Source organism: Physella acuta, unplaced genomic scaffold (assembly GCF_028476545.2).
Source record: "Physella acuta isolate Inbredline_101_S28 unplaced genomic scaffold, ASM2847654v3 ptg000767l, whole genome shotgun sequence".
Taxonomy (NCBI): domain Eukaryota; kingdom Metazoa; phylum Mollusca; class Gastropoda; family Physidae; genus Physella; species Physella acuta.
Genome location: NW_026732285.1, coordinates 128,632 through 155,455, shown reverse-complemented (window position 1 = coordinate 155,455; position 26,824 = coordinate 128,632). Strand labels below are relative to the sequence as shown.

General features: G+C 38.9%; 1 long non-coding RNA gene and 1 other non-coding gene across 2 annotated transcripts in view; one reads left to right on the top strand and one right to left on the bottom strand.

Moving 5' to 3' along the window:
- LOC131950476 (uncharacterized) overlaps positions 1-18,549 on the bottom strand; it is a 32,591-nt gene extending 14,042 nt beyond the window's left edge. Inside the window, exon 1 of the long non-coding RNA XR_009388316.1 lies at positions 18,279-18,549. This is a non-coding gene — a long non-coding RNA (uncharacterized LOC131950476). The remainder of the gene's footprint in view (positions 1-18,278) is intronic.
- Positions 18,550-18,835: 286 nt separating this feature from the next.
- On the top strand, positions 18,836-18,907 carry Trnaq-cug (transfer RNA glutamine (anticodon CUG)). Its single transcript has one exon. It is a non-coding gene; the product is annotated as a tRNA-Gln (tRNA).
- The last annotated feature ends 7,917 nt before the right edge of the window (positions 18,908-26,824 follow it).

Below are 26,824 nucleotides of genomic sequence, written 5' to 3'. Positions count from 1 at the left end.
GCGCGTCTCGATAGAACGAAGCAAGCGGCATTCATTATCAATCTAGATTCGTCCTCGGAGGCAGGGAGTCATTGGGTTGGTCTATTTTTCAACGGACTATCACAATTTACTTATTTCGATAGTTTTGGCTTACCACCTCGGGAGCCGGCCATTTTGTCTTTTATAAAAAATAATTCAAACAGACCACTCGTTTACAATTCAAGAGTGTTACAAGATATTCTAACCAACAGTTGTGGACTATATGCAGCCTATTTTGTTTTGAAGAAAGCTCGAGGTGCAAATTTAAAAGTTATATTACAACCCTTTTCAGCGTCAGCGAGTCGTCAATATATTAACGATCGTATTATAACACGTTTAACACTTCAAATTATTGGAACTAATTATAAAAGATTATTTCAAGATGTCTAATGAAGATTGGATACTTGTGGCCAGGAGTAACAATAAAGTGACGGAAATACGAACGATGAATCACACCGGATTTAAATTGGCGATTGTTAGCCAATTCATGAACAAAAACACTTTAAATCTTAGAGAGCTTATAGATGGGACCGATCTTAATTTTCCTACAAATTCTGGTGTTATTATGAGTCGCGTCTGCTTTGAGCGCCTGTTGAGTTTACAGGATGAAATTTTAAAAGCCTTTGATGAATTGGAAAAACGTTAATAAACAAATAAAATATAAGATGACTTTTGTTCTAATTTAGTGTGTGTGTGTGTGTGTGTGTGTGTGTGTATACGTGTAGCATACGCGTACTAGAAAACCAACAAGGTAATGTCCGGTTGCTCAACCTAATTACACCACCAGCTGTCGCACAACAGCTGTTGCATAATGACCTACGTACTTCACGGAGAGGCACTTAATGTACGTCGTTAATTACCATAACCTGTCAACCGCTCGGGGGAAACTCGGTGAAGCATAACAAAAATTTAATTAGGTGTGATGGACCAGCGGCTGCGATCAATACATTCCCATTAAAACGGGCAGCGGTGAGAAAACTTCGCCTGCGGGTCGATACGTAACAGCTGTGGCTGATCGTTATCTTTAATGGATGTTCTATGTTTGTAACGTTCGTTGTGGTGGAGAATTTAACCTGTTTTTTGTACACGGTCGTTGTAGGGGAGAATTTAAAACATACATACAACCAAATAAACAAACCAACAAATTAAACAACAAAGAAAAGAAATATATCAAATAAATAAATTAAACAAAGTAATTAAAATCAAATTAATTAAAATGAATTTCAAACAAATAAGCAAATTACGTAACTCGTTAATAAAAAATTACACAATATAAACAAAGTAATTAAATTAAACAACAAGTAAACAAACTAATTAAACAATCAAAGTAATTAAATTACATAACTAGTCAATAAAAATTCAAACTAATTATAAAATAAACTTAAAATTACGTAACTAAATACAAAATAAATAAAAATCAAATTAATTAAACTTATTAAAAATAAAATAATTAAATTAAAAATAAACAAAATAAAAATAATTAAAAAGTTAAAATCAAACAAATACAAAATAAATAAAAAAATCGAATTAATTAAACTTATTAAAAATAAACAAACAAAACACAAACAAAGTAATTAAAATCAAATTAATTAAAAAATATATTCAAACTAATTAAAAACACATTAAAATTACGTAACTAGGTCAATGATTACGTCACAATGTGACTGATTACGTCACAAGGTCAGTAATTACGTCACAAGGTCAATGATTACGTCACAAGGTCACCAAAAGGTGACCCACGCTCCTGCTCCGCCAACCCCAGTTGGCGTAGTATTTTACTATATGTCTTTGCGCCCTCTGCGCATCCTGCTCACCCACCCTCCACATCCCGATGCGCCAGGCTGGGAGTATTTTGCTATATCTCTTTGCGCCCTCCCCACATCCTGCTCCCGAGTATTTTACTATATGTCATTGCTCCTCCCCACATCCTGCTCCGCCAAAAATGCGGTCCAAAAGCGACCTAATATACTACTCCCGACTCCAATGATCAATGCTCCCATTAATGGACATTTCCCTGACCCCCGTGGAACCCGCCGTCCTTGTCTCTGCTCTTCATACATTCGCCGGCTCTGTCCGGCTCTAATTTAATCCAGCCCGACGCGGGGCTTCACGGGATAGGATTATGCGTCAGTCCACGGCCGGAGTCGGGGAGATTTGCATATTTCGTTGGGTGGGGAGATTCGTCATTAGTGTTAAAGACGTGTATATTTACATACCAAAAAAAAAACAACAGAAAATGAAAGTTTAAAAAAAAAAGTACACACATAATGAAAGGAAAAGAGGATATTTTTTTAAAAATAGTACAAGTACTAGATGTCAATAGAGTTCACCTGCTCTTTTTAATTTCACTATATGAAGGGATGAAGTGGTCAGCACTATGCACGCCTACTTCAACCATTTCGATTCGATTCAGGTATTTATAAGAACTGGATGGACTTGGTGAATAAACCTCAAGATTTTTAGCATTAGAAAACATGTGCTCTACCACATGACCACCTGCCCCATATTTTTTTCCCATTTCTAAATACCGGGGATGGCGTGATCGGATAGTAGAGCTTACGGCTGCTCTCGAAAGTTTCGAGTTCGGATCCCGGGTTCAAATCTACTCCGCTCTGTTGGGTACGCGACTCACGTTAGGGGACCATAGTTCTGACCACACTATCTCCTTTTATGCCCAGGTCATTAAAAAAGATAAAACGTCATCTGCCCCATTTGTCTTGGGCACAAACGGGAATAGATGGGGGGATGAGATGAAATACCAGACCAGACGATCAGACCGGACAAGACCGGACACGAACATAAAACTCCGAGATCTCAATCCGTCTGTATCGTACCCTAACGGGCCAGGCGATCAATACGATTCGCCGGTACTTATAAAAAAACGTCGGCAGGGCGTATTCGATACTGTTATTTGCTTGTATCGCTGCCATTATTAACCAGAATCGCCATCCTTACCCCATCACTGGGACTATTACTAGCTATAATCCTAGCCAAGATCTTAACCCTCACCCGGAGCATATCCCAAATCAGCACTGATCCTAATCATAAGAAATACCTTAACGGCGATACCAGTTGAAGAAAAAAAAACATCGATACGATACTGTTGCGTCCTGTTTATGTTTTTCAAGATCCATTTCGTCCTTGTCAGTCCGCGCTATATCAGGGGATTGTGTAGCCAGCACTGTGCATTGTTTTTACATACTTCGAGTTATAAGGAGAATAGAAGTGGTATGCCCATCAGTAATTAGTGGATGTCTATTGTCTTATGGCTTGAACCGGATACAGAACTCATGTAATACCTAGTATTACGCCCTAACATTCAACCACGCCATACCAAACCCTTGTTAAATTTAACGAAGGATTCACTTTGGTGTAAGCGTGTTGGATAATGTGAAATTAAAATGTCCTCCTTACACCTAATGACCCCTGGGCGTTCCCAATAAAGCACGAGCAAAACCTACCCCGCCCATCTGTTATCTCCGCCCCTATTGTGACGTCATGCTGTTTGCGTTGTAGAGGTAATAATAAAAACAAGTGCCTTACAATCGAGTCAATTACCACAAGTTCAACAAGTAGTGAATGGAACTTTGTTTTATCTTCAAGCTGCTGGGTAGGCCCTACGTACCCATTATAACAAACTAAACTATACAAAATAGAGCAGATATTTAATGCTGGTAAATCTCGATCTGTTCCTAACCCTAACATTAAACACTGATCCAAATCCTAAACGTTGCTGATTTTTTTCTTTGTCTCGACAGGACAACTTAGTTTGTAAACCGTTGTTTTGTGAGTTAAGCTCAGTATAAAGGTCAGGGCTCCGGTTAGGGTTAGTATTGCGATCCTATGTAAAAAAAAAAAAAAAAAAAAAAAAAAAAAAAACTAATAGGACACTGCTTGAAAACGTAAAAGTCCCATGATGCTTTGTAAGTATTGCTTATGTAGACAAACCTAAGCCGAAAAATTGAAAACAGCGCTACCTGTTCTAATAACATGGATTCTCAGCTGACATATCCCCCACCCTCCCCCACCACGACTAACACACCACAATGAATGAATCCATTCTATAAACGTTAAGCCGATGCTAACACACCTACAGACACCACTTGGTAGTGCCTAAGTCACCTGTTGATTGAGCCTAACCTCACCTGTTGATTGTGTCTCGACTCACCTGTTACTATTTACGCACCTCAATGCTATTTGTTTTTCCCCCCATTCCCAGCAAATGCTAACGCTATAAAAAAGGACCTAGTGACTACGGTAAGAAAGTTTGCAGTCTTTTTAAATATATATAAATGTAAACATCTTTTTCCCGCTTAAAAAAGAAAACTAAAAACTAAAAAACAAAAAACCCACATAAAACAAAGAAACAAAAAAAAAAAAAAAAACAACAACAGCAACCCACCGTCGCAGCAAGCAAAAACAATAGCATTAATTTATACGATTCGGCCATGATTAATACAGGCGCTTCCGCATTGGTTAGTTAAGCCACGTGACTACCAGTGTTCTGTTGCTAGTTTGAGCATGTTGTTGACATCTAAGATCTGCCTCACTGTACGGGCGGAGTTTCAAAAATACAACAGTACAAAAATTCTTGTCGGTTAGACGCACCACCCCCATCATCAAAAGGGAAAAAAAAAGGTAAATAATCTCGAAAACGTCAAATTTGATAACACATAGTCAACTGCGCACATGCCAAGGAGGGGGTAATAATCCAGTGAGTCAAAAAGCACCAGGTAAGTTCATTAGCACTCATCAAGTCAAACAGCACTACGTAAGTTCATTAGCACCCATCAAGTCAAACAGGGGACAGTGTGGTCGGGGGGGGGGACACTATCGCCGACTCCAAGGTCCCAAATTCGGACCCCGGCCAGGTGAGAGCTTAACTTACGGAAAGCAAGCCATCTACAAGAGAAAACTTCAAAATCAAACAAATGCTGCTTTGTAGTTTGTTCTTCAGGCGACGAAAAGTACTAAAGTAAATCCAGAAAGAAAAGCATGATGAAGTCCGATTTAAGGGTATATAATATGTTGACACCTAATACTTAATCATGTTGGAGGGAAAATCTCTCCTATAGTGGACATAAGAACGAAGAAGAAGAAGTCAAACCGCATCAAGAATATTCAACAGCACACAAAACTGTAACATGCAGTTTAAACAAATTAAAACCCGAACCTACGGATATACAAAACCCACCAGAAACAGCTCCAAAATCAAAGTTAACACAATCCTCCAAGTTAAGAAATACACGTGTTTATAAAATCTGATGTTGGAGTCACGTGACTAGATGCTAGCATTACGAATGCCATGAACGACTGCCAGGAAACTAAAAGTCTGGCTCTTTGTTGTTGGAGTCGGCGCCGAGGAAAAGCTCAGAGAAGCCAAGACAGGAATGATTCCAGCATTGGGTATCGATTTTTTTTGTAAGTATCGATCTTTATTAGTAAAGAAAGATGAGGCAGCCTGGTAGTCGGTAGCTTATTTCTATAACGGTCAAGGTGGTGGGGAGAGATGGTGGGGTGGGGGGGGGGGGGGCATAGGGGTGGAGGAATCTCACACTGATCGTTTTTTTTTTTATTTATTTAAATTGAGATCTCGTGAATTGGAATTGTCTTTACTAGACCTCAATAAATACCTGGCAATAAGTGATTAAAATAGAGTTAACGAAAGTCTCGAGTTCGAATCCCGGGTTCGAGTCTGTAGGACGACCCTGCGTCCACTCTGATAGGTACCTGACTTATGTTAGGGAAACAAAGGCTGCTAAGCTTAGCGCTGGCCATACTATCCACATGTATGCCGAGGTGCTTGAAACATACTAACTATATTTCATCTGCCTCATATGTCTTGGGCACGAACGGGAAAAGACTTAAGTTTACAGGCTTCATAGAAGTTGGGGGAAAAACACACGTAAGCTATGCTTGTTTGAAAGTTGTTGTGTTCATTATATCACAACACAAACACGCTATGCCTTGTCCAAACACAAATCCTGACTCTACTAACATTACACACAGAAGTAATAAGTTGTTCTATTGACGTTTTAGTATATAGGCCTACTCTTTTTTTTTTCTTGTTTCATAGAGGTAATTTAAAATATATATATTAAAAAAACAATTCCTTTTCTGTAGGGAATTTCAATTGTAAAAGGACAGTTCAAATATGTAAACATATCATAAAAATTTGATTTAAACTTTCATTCGAATTTATTTAAAAACCATCATCCGATGCCTCGGTGACGCAAGCAAACGCTGTTGCCAATGGATCCGACATGTTACAAAGAGCATGTTTCAACATCCCTCAAAGAAACCTATGGGAGAGAACCGCTACGCTATAAATAGAAAGCGGGCTAAATTTAGACGCGCGTGAAACGAGCCCGGAGAATATCGACTGACATCGCGCGAGCTCGTCTGATGACTCATGGGGAAGGTCGAGAGTGACGCAGAGGTTGCATCTACTCGCCCTGCCCCACGGACGATCTTTAATATTTGAACCCCCGGGGCTAGGGAGAAAAAAAACTAAGCGTGTAGTTCATTATAAGGAAATAGTAATCAATATCTTCTTTTTTTTCTAAGTAGGTCACGTTGAATCATAAACAAAGCGGAGTAATTTTACTACGGAATTCCTAAAGGTTTTTCCGGGGCATAATGGGAAAAAAACCTATGGTGCTCATGTTGCGTCATTTGTACGTAATTTGTAAAATATAATATTAGTCAATCAATAGGTTCAGTTTTATCAAGTGCTGTTAGTCAGATTCCTTGCGAAATGATGGGGAAGTTTAATTTGAAAAATATATCTATAAGTAACTTATAGTATAATAAAACGGATGTATTCGTAACACGTTATTTTTAAGCTTGTTTATCAACAATTGAGTCGAATTACTGATAAGAATCGCTCTTCAGTACCCAAATAACAGACGCGCCGACAAACGTCAGTATTAGATTACACTCAAGGTTAAAAAAAAAAGGATTGCGTTCGGCTGTTTTAAGGCCGCGGCCGGTAGTTAGACTACCCGGTTACTGGTTATAGAGTGACCTCGCTTCTTGACGAGCCCCCAACCCCCTCCTGCAGACCTCAAAATCCAGCACTTTTAAAGCTACTGTGTTGATGTGTCTTAGATGCACTCTACACATAACAGCGGGGAGGGGGGTAAAAAGGGGGGAATGTTTGACTAATGGGGGTGCAGTTATGGTCCCTCGAATTTTAGGAACATTCAAAATGGTCTGTAATATGTACATATGCATATACATACATATACATACATATATATATATATATATATATATATATATATATATATATATATATATATATATATATATATATATATATATATATATATATATATATATATATAACGTCCTTGAGTTATAATAGTCACAAGGGTTATGGATAATTTTTAACCGTGGGCCCCGTCCAAGTTTAATCCGCCCTTCCCCCAAAGTTATTATTTACATAATTATTGTTATTATCTGGCATGAAATGTGATGTAGCAGGTTACATTTTAAAGGGGTTACACCATTGAATTTTGTTTTCAAAGCGGGAAGTGACATAGCTGCACTCGATCTAAAGATAATTACATTATCGAGTGGGCTACGTTCATTGGCAGCCAGGGGCCATGTATAATGTCATGGACATTGGTCCCCTCGGCCCTATAGCTCCCCTACCCCCTGAGCCCATACAGCTCCCCTACCCACTGAGCCTTACAGCTCTCCCCTCCCCCCCCCCCCCCTACCATGGGTCGACTTTTGATCTTGCCTTCGCTTATTCATGAGTTCGGGGGATTAGGCTAGAATAACAATGACACTATCTACTTATTTGCACAACTATTGTTTAAACATGCTATTATCACACGTGAATCTGACAATAGCAGGGTTAGCTGTACATAGGATTCACAGTGGTCGCCCATTGGAGTCATTCGAGACGTCACTAGGATTCATGTTTGTTTTCATCAGGAGTCAGGAGTCATATAAATTGCCATGAGGGGTCATTTAAGTTGCATATAGGAGTCATACTAGTGACACTAATCGACTATAAAAGTCATGCAGTTAGGAGTATCACTTGTTGCTACTTAGAGTCATGCTATTTGCCCCACTGTCCGTCAAATACTAGTTAAAATTTAATCTAGGAGTCGTACTATTTACTAACAGGAGTCATGCTTTATACCAGTTATGAATCAAGGATCTAGATCCTGTTCCTATCCTTCCCATCTATAAAGGGCTGATCACTTGTTGTTTATTTAACCTAACCCCTAACGCGTACCGCAGTACCTTATGTTAAAAAGTACGCTACATTAATTATCCCCCTTTTTAGGTCAATGTTCACCATTATCTCCCTTGTCACAAATACTCTGATCTTCATAACTGAACAAAAAAAACTAATTATTTTTCTATTGTTTAGGGGTCGGTTTTCTAATTATACGCATTAGGGACCACACACACCAAATGAAAGTTGACAAAATATACAAACACAAACCAGAGGCCCGTGTTGACACAAATTCTTAACATTCCACGGGGCATTCGGTCCGTGACTCGAAGGTAGGGTACAGTATCAGGAGGATGAGGCGCAGGGGAAAGGGGGGGGGGGGGGGGTCCTAGGCACGCCTGACTTAAGCAGAGGGGGTGCTTTATTTGTGGTTAATGGCCATCTCGGTGGGGGTGGTGGTTTAGAAGGGAGTATGGTGAATGGAGGCTGAAGTGAAAAATACCTAGGAATAAGGGGGGGGGGGGGGTACGTGACTTACTCTAGGAAAAGGGAGAACACAAAGGACGGGGGGAGGAGGGGTGTTTGTAAACAGAGGCTGTTTAAAATATTTATGTTTCCTGTAGTTAAGCCCGGCAATGACATTCGATTGTTACAATCCACATGCCAGCGGCGAAAGTAGTATGAGTAACTCGGGAGTCAGGACAGAAAGGCGAGAGTTATTTCCCCTTTTTATTTGAATTTTTAAATTAAAAAAAAAATGTTCCTTGTAAAATCTTCTAAAATATTGAGTTACAGAAAAGTTGCAATGTGATTGTGGGAGGACGTCATATATTCCTAAAGGGGCCCTCCATCTTTTTTAATTTTTAGATTTAAAAAAAAAAACACTTCACACAAGATTTCATACCTGATTCGGCCAGACAACGGTTTGACAAACGTACAACCTTTTTTACAGCTAGGTGAACGATGCATATCTGATTTCAAATTACTAGGGGAGATAAAGAAAAGAGGGCTGGTGATTTTTGTGTATAGCTGAAGCTCAGTGTGGAAAATACGTGGGCGGGGATGGGCAATGTAAAGTTTAACGGAGGTTGGGGTGGGGGGGGGGGTACATACATTTAAGATTTAAAATCTATTTTGGTAAGTTAAATTCGAAAATAATATAAACATGGATTCAGGCATATATTTAACGTGGGTATTTTCTTGGCAGTAGAAGAAGAGACAAGGGCTGCCAGGCTTGCATGGGGCACATAAAGAGAGCTGGAAAATAACAGAGTCCGGTGGAGAGGTGTGGCTTCAGACCTTTTCTACCCAGGGGCCAGAGGAATACGTAGAAGTGTATTAAACAGTTAGGGTCGGGGGAGGGGAGGGGAGGGGGGAGTATGCCACAGGCACTATGTTAGTATTGTGTGTGAGGGAGGGGGGATAAGGTGATTAAGGCTATGTTTAAAAAATATCAGTAGAACGAAATCTACAAAGAGTCGCTAACATGTTCGCCAGCTCAGGGCTCCCTAGAGTGTCACATGGCCAATGGTTGAAATTTGCTGTTTCTCTTTTAATCATAAACAAAAGTAGTTGTTAGATGATTTTTTTCAAGGATATAATATAAGCCCTAATACCCAGAAAATGTGCACGAAAGCTACTTTCTTTAAAAAAATGGGAAATGTAGAGAATACACACAAGAAACATTTTAAAATAAAAATTGACGAATTGAGAAGTGTTACTAATTCAATAATTCTACAAGTGGTTTAAGTCCCCTCCCCCATCAAAAAGTGGCTTGGAAGAGGGGGGTATTTCAAGTAGACGTTTAAGTATGTTTTAAGCTTTCAAATGTATTCAGTAGAGAGAGCTTAACTGAAGCGACGTGAGTCACCGGATCGATTGATTTGTTTTAAAAATTTGACGTCTCCGCTTTTTTTAGCATAAAGTCAATTAAAATCTTCAAATGGATCGACGAAGATTGGTTACATCATCACTAGCTTTAAGAGTTATCGATTAACTATTTCTGGCACACGAAATTTCCCAGCGATGTTCAAATCAATGTATTACTTTTTTTGGTGCGGACATTTTAACCAATTACTCAAACATCGGTGTATCTTTTTCAGACATTTTTTTCCGGGGAGTGGAGGAAGGGGGGAGAGAGAGAGAGGAGGCGGCACTTCAAACTGAAGGGGGGGGGCGACACCTAAAATAAAAACTACAGAGGTGGAACACTGGTTAAAATATATAATTTCTAGATGAGCTAAGTTGTTTTTCTATTTCATCCGGTGGTGTGGTGAGGTGGGGTGTGTGCTCTGAATATACCCCCCCCCCCCTCGCCTAACGAGCTGGTTGGGAAAAAAATGATCGAAATAAAATAAATACACACGTGTCCGTAAACTAAAACAGCCCCCTTTAACTCCATTTCACGTTAAGATCTATTTACTCATGTCGTACTTGACATCTGCCCTCTCCCCCTCACCCCCCAACTTTTCACACCCGTTGCGTCACGTTGTTTGGCCCTGCCCCTGTGTAAATGCCACAGTCAACAATGGCGAGGTCCCCTAAACAAGGCACAGACCAGCTCAGAGCAAGGGGCCAGCTAAACAAATGGCCAACGTTTGTTCGGGGGAGGGGGAAAGCAGGCTGGGAGAGTCCATTGTTCCAATTGGGGGGGGGGGGGGGGGTGGAGGGTTGAAAGAATTCTTGTCAAGGGGTCAGTGCCGGGGTGACAAAACAACCTGTAACCTCTTTACAGTGTGTGTGTGTGTTTTTTTCTTTAATTAAAACGGCTGGGGGTTATTTGTGATTCGGATGGAAGAAAGGGCCCAAAAGTACAACTGGCGACTCGTTCCAAAATACGGAGCAGCGTTTCTTTCAAGCATTTATACGGGGTATATATATATATATATATATATATATATATATATATATATATATATATATATATATATATATATATATATATATATATATATACATATATATATATAATTCGTACACTATGTATTAGCTAGTGTCAGACCCCACCCCCCTGTAAAATGCCTGAAAGAAACCCTGATGTGTAGGTTCCGGTAAACCCATCTTTAATGTATTGCTGACGATTGAACTGTTCATGGGGTGCAGCTAGGTAACCCACTATCGCTTTTAGTATGCATCGCATCTAGAGGAGAATACTAAAATGAATGGCAAGTCTGTACGTCAAGTTACACTATTTTAGCTGATTTATTTTCCTGCCCATTTTCACACTTTATGGCAAGAGGCCAGACCCCCCCTCCCTAGATGACGTCACAAAGCTGTCCAATTACTTAAATGAAAATATTTCTTTAAAAAAATGAAACTCATATTTTATTAGAAATAATGTAAATGCTACTTCACCATTCTAGCCTCCCCTATTTCCCGCCCACCCCCCCCCCCCCGCCTAAAAAATACACCCGCAACCTACACACCTCTACCCTAGATGTGTGACGTCATGTATAGACGATCTGTTAATCATACGGTTCTAACTCACACTGTGTAGACTGGGCGTGTTGCACAAAATGTTGATTCAATTCTTGCACCAACCTTAGGTTTACACCGCCAGGGAAGCGTGCATCGTTATGTTGTAACACCTAGACAATTTTTACATAAACAGCTTTATAAAAGTCATCAATTACACCTTCCCTTTACGGTCCAGATTTTCAATTCCATTTTAAAAACCAGTTAATGTCCCGTGTCGAAACCGGTGGTTTTCGAACCCGTAACCTTGAAAACTGTCACCAGGGGTGGACCGGCCCGTCAGTCTACTGGGGAAGGTGGGTCCCCAGGCACAAAATACCGGTGGGCCCACAGGTACAGTGCTGGACTAGGCCTATTAGTGCTTTGATTTTTAACAATAAAATTGTCGCGTGATTTCCATCAAGCTGAGGAAGACCACCAGGCTTTGATGGACAAAAAAAGTAACAATAAAATTTCAATCCGGGGTTAAGGAGGGGGGGTGGGGTCTTTAAATTTACCGGGCCTTTTGGACACAGCCAGTCCACCCCATGACCGCCACTTACATTAACAAAAACCCTGACCGCTATTTTACCACCGAAAGTGTCGCAAGTTAGGCGAGCCTCTGCCCTCTCATCACACCAATCAAAACAAAACGAGACTTTAAAAATTCGCATGACCATTTGTAGTCTGGGCTTCTGTGTGCTGTGTCTATTAGATTTTTTTCCCTTTCACTCTCTGTCTGTCTGGTCTGTTTTAGTTCGGTCTCATGATGCTCTTGACGTAAAGCCATAAAAAAACCGAAGCTAAAAAAATGCATACAAGCCGTTTTATACATCACAACACCGCATATAGTTTTTAAAAAAATATGCCGTGGTGTCTATTTTAGGCGTGATTTAAATAGAATATCTACAGTATAATTTGCGTTTTACCTTCAGGTGTAAAATAGTTTTTTTTTTAATATTAAAAATAGATTAGGCTATTTTTAAAAATAAAAATACTCAGCTTTAAGTTAGTTTTACAAACATATCCGATGTATTTGATGTACTGTGTTTGGTGCAAAACGGTTACATATCAAATGTGGCTGAGGAGTGTAGTATAAGACTGCTATATTCGTTCCTTCAAAAAAAAGGGAGCTGATGAAATAGACTCAGCTCAAAAGGGTACCCAGCATTATACAAACGCTACATTAACACTTATGAGTTTCTTTGGCTCAACTTCTTCTTTCTTAATTGTAATGTTAGACGCGGATTTCCTCCAACATAATTAAGTATTAGGTGTCATCCTCTTATGCGCCATATAGGTCGTTGACTCCGATTTCAACCTGTTTTTAACTAAACAATAGTCGTGGTTAAGGGAGCTCCTGACTCAGCTGTAACTGGTACCCAGCATTATACACACGCTACATTCGCCCTATTCGTTTCTTTGACCACATGAACAAGCAAACTTCACCTGTAGTTATACTGGCCAAGTCTTCTATTCATGTACCCGTCTTGTTAAAAGTCCGTTCAATGTGGTTATTTATTGACTTTTCTCCCCCGAACAATAGATTCGTCCATGCAGTCAATAGAACCCTATTAACAAGTCGGGTCATCTATTTACAATACGGATCATCCCACAAAAAGTATAGGGGGGTGGAGGAGTGGGGGGGGGGGGGCACACATTTGTTTGTAAGATCACACATGTGATAAACACACCACCAACACGAGGCTACATTTGGAGGGCCCAACGATCAGCCCATCTCATCTGGGTCGACCCCGTCTCGCATGACCGCGCAGAGCTAGCAGCCATGGGTGGTCTGCGGTGGAGCGACAACACCAAACTACGCACCACAATCTCACACTGGGCCTGTGTTCGAAACCAACTGGTACCAACTAAGTACTTGTACTAAGTACGAAGTCTAGATAACTTGGAGGGGGGGGTGACACTGGATAACCATTGGGATGAGAAAGATGAGTTTAGGGTGAAGAGAAAGGAGAGGAGGGGGGGGGGAGGGCAAGATGATGTAATAAAGTGGATAAGAATCAACTTTAGGTTAAAGGTCAAAAGGTAAAAACAAATATTTCTCACCTGGATCCGAACTCTGGACTTAAAAGTTTAAAGAATTAATTAAATTAGAGCAAATTAGTTAAATGGCTAGGTTAAATCCAGATATTTCTTCAAGACGAACTAAACTAATCCACTTCTGATGTAAGCCGCCCTTATAACAATGTACAATCCTAGAGAAACGATTTAGATTATCTTCAACAATATCATAATGGGGAAGGTTGTAAGGGGGGGAGGGGGGAGAAGACGGGTAGTAAGCTGTGTATAATATTTAAAAATAGACCTTCCGTCAGAGTGACAAAATGGCTATGTAAACTAGGATAAAGGTGGGTGGGATAAAGGCATTGAAAAATTGCCAAGATTCGCAGTGGGGGTCACGACTTGCCCTAATTTAGACACCTATTCAAGCTCTATTTTAGGCGCTTAAATGAAGAAACACGCTCGGAGGGGAGGACACATAAAACAATGTCTGACGCTTTAAAAAAACGAATTTAAAACATGAAATGCAAAGAAACACACCGGAACTGTGCATTATAATCCAGTTGAAAGGTGAGGGTTGGGGGATGAGATTAAGCTATTGTTAAAGTTACTATGTTTGCCATCAGAGTATTACCACCACTTGCAACATCTTAAATATTAATAAGATAAGCAAACTGAAAACATGATGTATACGCTGAGACTTTTTTTTTCCATATAGAATACTTCAGATTGAGTGGGGGGGGGGGGGGGGTTAGGTTCAGCGAAGGTGTAGTGGCAGTGGAGAATCAGAGGCGTAGCGACGAGGGGTGCATATGTCCCCGGGTGCCGACCCTAAGGGCGCGAAAATAAGCTCATTTTAGCTGCTATTTTGAATTATAAAAATAAAAAATTTATTGGGGGGGGGGGGGGGGGGTGGGAGGGGCAGATGGAAAGTTTGTCCCCGAGCGCCGGGAGGGGTCGCTACGCCTCTGTGGGAGAATACTGCTATCTGATGTAATGGGAGCCACGTTTAGCTAACGACGCGAGTTTGTACTAGCTGCCCACTTCATCATTGTCTTGTTGGTCAGTTGTCATTCGTGTTGCTACTACCTTCCCCCCCCCCCCCCCCCCCGTTACAACAGCACATGATGTCAATGATTGTATCGTACTGTAAAGGGTAATTCAGACGAAGTCATCGAATCGACGCGATAATGTGTTTCTTTATACACCACACAGCACCAAAACAGCCTAAATCTTAATAGAGACTTCATATCGTCAAATTGAACCAACAATTCCGAACTTTACAGACTTTTAACTCGAACATAAGGACAGTGTGATCATTATTACGAATGCACTGCTCATCCCTGTTTTACGATGATGTACAGCTCACCCTTAACTCAGCACACAGGGCCAAATACTCATATACCTAATCTATCACGTGGTGCTCATTACACCACACCTAACTGATCATATAGGGCCCAATACCCACACCTAACCTATCATATAGGGCCCAATACCCACACCTAACCTATCATATAGGGCCCAATACCCACACCTAACCTATCACGTGGTGCCCATTACACCACACCTATCATATACTAGTTATAGGGCCCTATACACCACACCTATCATATAGGGCCCCTCACTAACACCTAACCAATCATATAGGACCCCCCTCACCCACACATATCATATAGGAACCCCTCACCCACACCTATCATATAGGACCCACTACCCACACCTATCATATAGCAGAACTCAGAACATTCTACTCACCCATGACTTAGTCATTTCCCGCGCAAAGAACCACCCCGTTGATCTTTCATTGAATGGAGCTCACACCCTTCAGAGTACCAGGAAACTGCGGCTGGGAACGTCAAGGAATTTCTCTCGTCTGCAAATGTTACCTATGTGCTCATGTTTGCGGTGCTGATTGCCCTCTTGATGTTTATGTTGCATATATACAACTTTTGGCTAATGTGGGCTAAATGTACACATTATATATATATATATATATATATATATATATATATATATATATATATATATATATATATATATATATATATATATATATATATATATATATATATATATATATGTGTGTGTTTGTGTTTATATATGTACAGTCTGTCATCTTGATGTTTGTGTTATAACAACCAGCAAATTGCGCTTTAATGTTCTTGTAATAATAACAACAGCGGTGTCCCTTATTGTTCATGTAATATTTAAAACAACCAGGATTTTTCTGATTGAATAGACATGCAGCATTTACAGTCGCTTGTGATGTCATTAAACGCTCATGTAATATTTACAGCAACTAGCGAAAGCCGAGTGAATATCCATGCGATATTTACGCCAATGGTTTCAACCATGTATCTAATCTATATGATATATTTTTTTTTTTACAAATTTCATCAAGGAAGCTCTTTTAATGGTAACGCCATCCGGCGGTAATTAGTATTTAGCAGACGAGTGTATGCACACATTGCTGACTACAGCGGAAATACGATTTAATAGATAATTACTTTCAGGTTTTTTTTCAAAAGTAAGAGAACACAATTTTTGAACCTTAACCATGAGTTGCTGTTCTTTGAAGCCAAGGCCAAATGACATACTAAGCAAATAAATCGGCCCATCGCTTGAAGCTGGCGGTAATTAAATGAACCCTATCTCTATAGGTAATGTAAATAACCGGAATGGGGACGAAGGTTATGTCGGTTCGGGCGGTGGGAGGGGGTGGGTGGAGTTGGTTATCTAAAAAACGACATAATATGGGGGGGGGGGGGTGATTTATGTTGATTTATGCTTAATAGCAATAGGGCTAGAGGGAATATTTTTACTCGGAGAATGTTCCAAGAAGTAGGGTGTTTTAGTGCTGGAATTTATAATTGTCTCGAAACTATACATGGATATAGAGAACTACATCGTATTGAAATGAAACTGTGTAGGGATTTAGATAAAACACCATAGAGAGAAGGAATTATCAGTCATATCAGGACATGGCAACAATCAGAAAACACTCATATATCGAACCGTTACACAATGTTCAACATAGACCTCGAACAAACCTATTCAGAAAAATAATATGGACTCTTATATACTTTTAAGCACTCGAGCGTAATTTCTATAAGGATATAGATCCACTAAAACAACGGCATTAAAATATGCAACCACATAGATGCAAGACAAGGTGCTAACATGAGCCACACTGACATGCATCCACACAAACCACATAAATAAGAGATTCACAGAATCGAACGGAACCACACAATCCACACGTTCTTAGAACCACACAATCACACGAGTTAGACAAACATTTACACACAAAAACCAACAGAAATAAGAGATACACAGAAGTGGAACCACACAATCCACACGGTCTTAGAACCACAAGAGCCACACAACCACACGAACTAAACAAACAAGACTCACACAGCGAGGAATACATTCAGGTGGAGCCACGAACCTGGAGCCACCCAGACATGCCTCCCCACCCCCTCCCCCAGACTAACGGTGTAACGGTTTGTGAAAGACCGACCTGGTTGTCTGGGTTTCAGCTGCTAAAAAAAAATACTTCGCTGAGTCATCGATTTAACCATCCCGTATGCACCGTCTAGCCGGTGATGGGAAGAGATAGGTTCGAAGCTTCAAGAATAGACTTCCCTCCCTACCTTCCACCCATTCGCCTTTACTTCAGGCATGTTGCAAACTGCTCACATTTATGACACGTTTGGTGCACAACAGCACTTGTTTTTATTAGTCTTGTAAAAACGTCGATAGAGATCTAAACACGAGTTTTTTTTTTCTCTGCGTGTAGAAAATCTATATCTGATGGGTTATAGATCTAGGGTTAGAGTAAGTGTAGGGATATTTATTATAGAAAAAAAAAGTTGCATTTTAATCAGAACTCAGTTTTTATACTGTTTCTTCAATGTATGACATAATCTGTAATTCATAAAGTAATGACATAATTCTGTAAAGTCGTGGCAATCAATTTCTGAATTTCTGTTAAGAACTCTTATGTAATCAACATGCAAAATGCAATTAATTTTAAGCACCATTGAAAAATAAGCACAGTTTTTTTCTCTCTGATACAGTAAACATTAACTAATGTAGTAATTCATTAATAATGGTATCATAAGTCTAATAATTGTAATATTAGTAGGGCCCCCAGTAGCCTAACTAGTTAAAAATTCTACGTTTAGCAAATAAAATAGGCCCAAATACTAAGATATATGCCTACAACTACAAAACAACTTAGCTTATGTGTCTAATTACTTAAACTGTTAGCTAATTAGCTTTAATCGTAAGCATTATTTAACAAAAAAAAATCGGACTAAGATAGTCTACTAAAAACGACAGTGAGACAAGTTATGCCACAGATCAATAAGTCATCTCAAATATTCTCGCTAATCGATATTTTTATTTTCTCATTCATTCTTTTGAAGTAGGCCTACGCTAACGAAAAGCATGGGGAAAAAACACAGAAGGGTAAAAAACATACTTGTTTTTTTAAAACTATCTAGATCTCTATATAAGTGTGGTGTTTTAATAAATAGTATGCATGCATATAAGTATACGGTTAAAAATCAACTTGAAAACAGACCTGCCTTTTGTAGAGTCAATGTGTAGAAATAGGTCAGCTCTCGCTGGAGAGGTCACGGAGAGTCCACTAATAATTAATTATTCTTTGTCGAATGTTTTCAGCTTTGTGCAATGCAAAAAAATGCAATCTTTGATTTGTCAATTTTTATTTTTGCTCTGCAGTAAACAATCACTAAATATCAACAAAATAATGAAGCTAAAGAATCCACAGTACACTTTGAATATATAGAAATGAGTACACCCGGCGGCCTGTCAACAAGCTACGAAGGAATTCCTACGAGAGAGGGGGGCTTTCCTGTATTTAGACGATTTTATTGGTCCGCCATAACCACGCCCATTCGAAAAACTATGAATCACCAAAAATAAAAAAGCGGGTTGAATCGAAACGAAAGTAAAATTATTTAGGCTATAAAAATTATCATTCAAATAAAATTGCTAAACAGTATCGACTTTAAAAAAATATAGAAACGCTAAAACAACATTTTATCAATATTTCTTCAAAGAATTATAAATATTTGAATAAGGTATAAATAGTTATTTTGGTCTTTCGTATCAACTGGTTCCATGGTGTAATGGTTAGCACTCTGGACTCTGAATCCAGCGATCCGAGTTCAAATCTCGGTGGAACCTGATCCTTTTTATTTTCTTTTTTTTTGAAACTGTCGTTTTGATAACATTTTGGTAACATGTTCAGCAACTTAAACACTTACCGAAACCAATTCAGTTTTGATTATCTTTCAAATTGATAGTTAGTCACTAAAACTTATATTTAATCCAAAATGTATTATATTTGTATTAAATTTTAATTAAATTAAAATACTTAGGCCTGATGAATTTCAGGTACATGTATTCATGTCTATTATTTGCTATCGAAATTGCGATTCAAAAATCAACATGTGTCCTTTTAAATACATTGTCACACACTTCTTGAAAAAAAATACTTTTAAAAAAGATCATTAATAATACAAATATTTAGGGTTATATAATATATGCCTTATCAATTAAAATAATCTGTAATGCATTTTAGGACAGTAAAAATGACGTTCTTTAGTGGTTGAAGGGTATTTTGTATTTATATATTAAAGTGGTTTTTTTTTCTTTTGTTTATTTAAAACGTAATTTACTTATTAAGCTTACTATATTCTTTTGATTTATTATAAATAATAACATCATATATGTCTTTAAAAAAATTGGACTTAAGATATGAATTTGATTATTGATTTTTTGTTTTTGTTTTTAAATTTTCACTATTACAATCAAATAAAATAACGCATGCTACTGCGTCAATTAGTGAAAACAAATCATTAGCACCCCATAATTCTACTGCTATATTTTTTTTCTATTCTACGAGGGGAATCCCCGGGAAAAACCAGAGTTACTAAATTTAGAATTATCCGTACGATCCAAGCCTCAATGACATTGCATTATGGGTAGACGAGGTAAGTCAACTGTTACGGCAATCGTGACATGGGACCAACGTTGTAAACAAACTTTTACAATGAATCGAATCCAGAAATGTCATAATTTTTTTTTTTTTGCACCATTAATAAAATAAAGTTAGAAACTATATACTTAGAGAAAATAAATCGCACATTTTTTTTCAAGCTAGATTTAATGTATTGTAAAATATATCTATGTTGATAGCCTATATTATTAGATTGCTTTGTTTATTTTCAAAAGATGTTCTGTTGGAAACAAAGGGAGACGATCTAATGGTCTATCCCTGCTGTTTGCTTTGAATTAGTGCATCATCGTTTTCTTTTTAATAGTTATTTGTAATTAATTTTCTAAGAACAACATTAATTGAGTTGTATAATTAATAAAACATAAGTTTAAATAAAATTGCATGCAGTTCATGCTACACTCTAATAATGGGCCTGCTTGATCAATCTGTTGTTGACAGTTATTAGGCTAGTCGTCATTACTGAATGATGTTGTTATGACGTCCTAGTTATTGTAAAAATGGAAACTTTTTTTTTATGCTGGGCTACAAAAAATATGTTTGTGTTTTAGTGTCAAACTTGAAATTCTTCATTATGTCGTAATGTTAACAAATAATAATTAAAAAAAAACCAAAACAACAACTACCAATTGCTGGGTTGGTACTATGTTTTTTTTTTTTTTGGGTCTTGGTAGTGGGAGGGGGTGGTGGAATAAAACAGACTAAAATTAGTGGAGGAGGTATATATATTTGTGACGACTTGTAACAGATGAAATGTGGTCCTATCTAATTTTATATTGCGTGTTTGCTTATTTTTATTTTCGGTTATTTTTCCATTTAAAAAGGCCCCGATAATATTATTCCCCCCCCCCCCACACACACCCAAAATAGACTACAATTTACGATTTTAAAGTGTTAAAACAATTCTGGTGATTAAATCGTGATATTGGACTGATTTCTTTATTAAGAGAGACATTGGGTTCAGGATGTGTGTTTGTGTATGTTGGGGGTGGGGGGGTGGGGCTGAAAATTGAAACCCCTGTTTGTTTTACCTCCTACGTGCCCCCTCAAGCCCTGCAGCGATCACGTGCTATGATGTCAGCAATTGCATGGGCTTTGGTAGCTGACTATCCCATATTGGTTTGATAACTCATAAAATATTTTGTAAAAAAAAAATACGTGCAAAATTGCATTTCACAATAAACTATCTAAAAACTAAAAATTTCAAGTTCGTTTCACGCCGTGACTACTTAGAATGATTCATGTTTTTCATGAATTAAAAAGATCATTTGACACAGACATGCACACGACACGCTTGAAATAATTTATAAAAAAAAAAAAAAAAGAAGAAAACGTGCAAATATCACATGATCTAACACAGCCCTACAATAGAAACGTGACATATTTGAACTCGCATTGAAATGCATATTAACACCCCCTCCCCAACTCCCCCCCCCCCCCCCCCCTCCAAACCTTACGGTATCCAAGCCCTTTATCTATAAAGGGAGATTATGCGGCGTGCAAGGATCGTTCCCGTTTTAAAGAAATCAAGGTGACTTAGTCAGATCGTGATTTAAAAAAAAAAAACGGCAATAAAATGAAAGTCATCTACGATAAAGTGCTTATAAACTCATAAAAATAAAATGTAATAGATACCCAAGTACATTCTCCCGTTATAAGTGTTAACATTCAAGTATAGTTTGACAAGATAGTTAACTGCACAGCGTTTGTCTGCCCCTGATTTTTAGATCTTTGTTAATGTTTGCAAATATGGAATGATTAGACATTCAATCAATGTTCTAGTGTGTCTTTGAGTGTGTGCTAAAATGAAGGTTGTGGAGGGGGGGGGGGGGGGTTGTAATTTAGTTCATTTTTAGTGTTATTTTGGGTCTTTTAGCATAATTTGCAAGTTAGAGATTTAGTTGTAAGAGGCCTTGATCTGAGAGCCTAAGTAAAAATCTCTTAGCATTGTGGGGGCTTATGTTGATCATCTAAAATTATGGAGGCTTTAATGTTGATCATCTCCTAACATTGAGGAAGCTTACGTATCATCTCCTAACATTGTGGGGGCTTATGTTATCATCTTCTAACATTGTGGGGGGCTTATGTTGATCATCTTTCAACATTGTGGGGGCTTATGTTATCATCTCCTAACATTGTGGGGGCTTATGTTGATCATCTAAAATTATATAGGCTTTAATGTTGATCATCTCCTAACATTGAGGAAGCTTACGTATCATCTCCTAACATTGTGGGGGCTTATGTTATCATCTCCTAACATTGTGGGGGCTTATGTTGATCATTTAAAATTATATAGGCTTTAATGTTGATCATCTCCTAACATTGAGGAAGCTTACGTATCATCTCCTAACATTGTGGGGGCTTATGTTATCATCTTCTAACATTGTGGGGGGCTTATGTTGATCATCTTTCAACATTGTGGGGGCTTATGTTGATCATCTCCTAACATTGTGGGGGCTTATGTTGATTATATCCTAACATTGTGGTGGCTTATGTTATCATCTCCTAACATTGTTGCCAGGCAACCAAGGTAGAATATTTACCTTATATTCACACATGTAAATCTGCCATCCATATCACGTGATCCTGGAGAGTTTACTTTTTTACACTACATCAAGCCACGAAACAAAACTAGAAAATCTAGATCTTATCTACTAAGTAAGTACACCATAAGCAGCAGTCAGAACGTCAGCCATTTTCCCTAAAACGATCACAAAGTTCCAATTTATTTCTGTGCATTCAGCTGAAATTAACTTGCATGTAAACAATGACTAGATCTAATTGAAAAAAGTTTTTGTAGTTAGTAAAGTTAAAGGAAATGTTTTTTCCCCCTCTATTATCCTTGATAAATATTGTTCAGTGATTTCTAATAAAGTTTTTATGTAATTATTCATTGCGCTAAAAAAACAATAGCATTCTTAAATTAAAACGTTGCAATATCAGGGAATTGTGTGTGTATTTTGAATAATTTTAAACTGGGATATACAATCTATACTAAACTTTGATTTCCCCATTTGATATGAATATGAACAAATATCTTTACAAAATTCTCTATTTAAAAGCATTGACGTCACATCACCACATGACATCCATTCTCCCCCCCCCCCCCCCAACGTTCCAAATATCACCCGGACATACAGTGGCTGACCAACCCATGTGACGAAAAAACGCAGCAACGCCCCCCCCCCCCGCCCAAATCAATCCAATCCTTTAACACACCCCTGGTACGAAGAGGGGATTTCCCTAAGAAAACCAGAAAAGTTTCTTCTTCACCTTCGCTCTTCTAAATAAAAATTATTATTGCGTACTTAATTAATACCTATACCAGAATTTAATAAGAACAATAAAACGAACTATTACGTCAAGTATTAGGATTATCTTTGTTCTATATTGAAGAATTCACCCGAAAAGTTAAACATTGATGCTGTATTGATTTTCTGCAGTTTTTTTTCCAAGGCATCTTATCGGGTGGGGGCGGCACTGCTAGAAGCACGTCCACCCCCCCCTCCCCTCCCCGTCCACCAAAATGTAATTTATATACAACATATATATTTTAACCAGTATTAGCCTCCGGAAATGCTGCTCACTTATTAGTTTATACCGAAAACAAATTCCCCTACTCACAAAACCATTCAAAGTTTCGTTCACACTTTCTACTCCATGGAAGGGGGTGGGCGCTTTTGAAAACTCCCGGGAGTGGGTAAGGCACTTCAAATTTCGGGGAAGGGGGGGGGGGAGTAATGGTTAAAGTACATCGTTTCAATTTTAATATTATTCTATGTCGTCCGGAGCGGTAAACGGGCTCTGTGGGCACTGCCTCCCAACCCAACCCCCCCCCCCCAATCCTTCCCCCGGAAAGATGGCCGAACGAAACACTGAACCTATTGCCGTTTTGCTAAGTTCGAATAGACTTTCAAGACTTCTATCGTCATAACACCATAACATTTTGTGAAGGAGAAATAGACAGTATAAATAGACTGGTGACCTTTGAGCTCGGGTTCATGAACTGATTTAGCCCAGTTTGCGGTGTTGGGGTCAGAGTTTCTTCCAGGCATCTCTTCGGGGGGGGGGGGGGGGGGGGGTGGGGGGGGGCTTAGTTTTTAGCTGAGTTGTATACTTAGGTCCCTGTATCTCAAATATCTTCAAATCAATTTCAATTTATTCACAGTAAAATATTAACAACAATCTAGACAAGTAATTTTTTAATAGCTACAAATAAATAAACGGTTGTCATGAGTTTAAAATAAATTACCTTTTACAAATCCCACACTGCCAAAAAAAATCTGTGAGAAATATTTTATAGCCCCCCCCCCCCCCCCCCCCCCCCCCCCCCCCCGTATGGGGTTATCATACGATCAATGATCGCCATCCCTTTCATTACGTAACGTGGGGTAATTGGTTAACCAGGGCTGGCCTTATCGTGTGGTGGTAAAAGTATCGATAGAGTTGCTGCTGGCCACAGGTCAACATCGACGGAAATGGACACTAGTTCCTGGTCACTTTGAAACAAATGGTTATTGTTTTTTGCTCCACATCATATATAGAGATCACTTCAAACTCCTTTTTTTTTAAAACTCAGGTTAAAGGGGCGGCGTGGTCGAACGGTCGAGCTTACGACTGCTAGCCCGAAAGTCTCGAGTCTTTAGGACGTCCCCGTGTCCACCCAGCTCTGATGACTACCGGACTCACGTTGGGGACAATTTGGCGACTGAGCATAATGTTGAGCACGCTATCCCGCTGTATGCCGAGGTCGTTGAAACAGATTAACTCTACTTCATCTGCCTCGTGTCTTGGGCACAAACGACGAAAAAATAGGATGACGAAAGGTCGTTTTTGTGACGAACACCGCAATTTTTATAAATCACCCTTGTTGCATTACGTTGTCACATACATGATAACATAAACACCTTTATACATCATACTCCAAACAAACAATACAGTTATATTTCCATATCCTTTATTATGAACCCAACAACGTTATAGAAACAATTGCACATACATTTAATATAAAATAAAAAAAAAAAAACAATTTCTTGGATAAAAGGTAGTTAAAATCCCTTAGGAGTTATAGCAGTCTCTAAAGCAGGGGAAGTAGAGTAAATTATTTTGATAAGACGGCATCTAAATTAATTAGGTGACCAACACCTATGTGTTCAACAGATCCGCCCAGAGTAAACGCTGTTGTTGCTGCTAATGAGCTCATGTTTATACAAGGAGCAAACAAATAATACATCAGACCGAGGTAGAAATAAACTACATCTGGCAAACGTTTAAAGAAGAAAAAAAAACTAAATACAATGTTAGTATCAAACAACTAGGCGACAAGTGGCAGCCCAAATTTACGGCCACCTTTCACCGTTGACGAGCGGTGCTGTAAACAGCTCGGGGGTTGTAGACCACTTCAGGAGATGACACAACTACAAGCCTTCAATCCTACAACAGTGGAACTGGTGTCATTTGTTTACAGTTTACAGTGCCAGAACTGGGCTGGGTTTTGCAAGAATTGGAGGAGGGGAGGGAGGGGTTTAGGGATTAGTACGCAACAATATTTGAGTTCTTTATCAGAGCAAGTCTAGGCATTTCCCTGCTTAAGCTTAGCGTCAAATGCTAATGTATTTTAACTAACGTTCCCTCTAAGACGAAAAAGTTCAAGTGCAACGGGTACTTTGAGTGCGCGGTGTTCTAAAAGTCTTAAACAAGGATATATGTATTTAACAAAATCGCTGCGCGGCAGGTTCAAAACAACTGTGCGGCCGCGCAGCTTAGAGGGAACAAAGATTTTGACACGATAACGCTGAATCTAAGCCTAAACGTAACCACCTCAGTTTCTCTGCGTTTGGACTAAACGCTTAAAGTCCAACACTCGAACATCCACACAGCTACAGAGGCATAGCGACCCATTATAGCGCCCGGGGCGAATTATCAAATTTTAGCCCCCCCCCCCCAATTTAATAGTTATTCAAGGTAGTGAAAAAGCGCCACTCCCAATCACTATCCTGTAACAGTTTTTTATTTTGGTGTCAAACAATCGATGACGAAGATAGTTAACCCAGTCCGTAAAGCCAAGTAGCAGTCTAATTCCTCAACTTAGATTGTGAATATTTCAATAATGCAGCTCAGGGTAAGCTTTTTCTTCTACCCCGTTAGGCGCTCGCTGGGGGTCGGCCGCCCCACCCGCCCTCCCCTAGCTACGCCACTACACAGCTAGAGATCAAGTGACATGTAAACGATCACGTGAACACCAGCACCAAACTACTGTCAACTGGCTCATCACGTGACGACAACACCCAGACCTGGAGTAAATGAAACACAAACAGCAGGTGCGGCTAATTTCCGCCCCTCCTCCTGGCTGCACACTCCGTGGATGAGTAAAACAAATGCTATGTCACCTTTGACCTGACATATGACCTCTCCTGTATGTTGACATGCAGACATGTATCATAACCACATGAATCACTTCCACTGCTGGATATACATTTGTTTTTCTGTTTTCAATTTGGGAATATAACACCTAACCAACTTAGAGAATTAATTATCTTAATTAATTAAACCAAAAGAATCAAAGAGATCTAATCAACCAACAGACTTATTTAATCAAAACAAAGAGACCTAATCAACCAATATAGACCTTTTTAACCAAAAGAAAGAGACCTAATCAACCAACACACTGATTTAATAAAAAAGAGAGACCTAATCAACCAACATACTTATTTAATAAGAAGAAAGAGATATAATCAACTAATAGACCTATTTAACCAAAAGAATGAAAGATGAATATTCAAATGATAATACCTATCAATATCATCATTTTTCTTAGAGATTTTCAAGAAATAAAGTATCTCTAAGTTTCACTAGACAGTTACTTCTGCTCATCAAGGTTTGAATAAGACTAGGCCTAGAATCTTCTCAGTGCCAGAACAGGTCACATGATCAGGATTGGTCCAAGCACTTGTCACAGCAGCAGAGCTAACATGTCACAGCATCATGACAAGTCACATCAGACCCATCCATCATCCAGGGGAACTGGATGGACACCCTTCTTACCACATTTTATAAACAGTTTGTATCCACCACTGATAAAATAT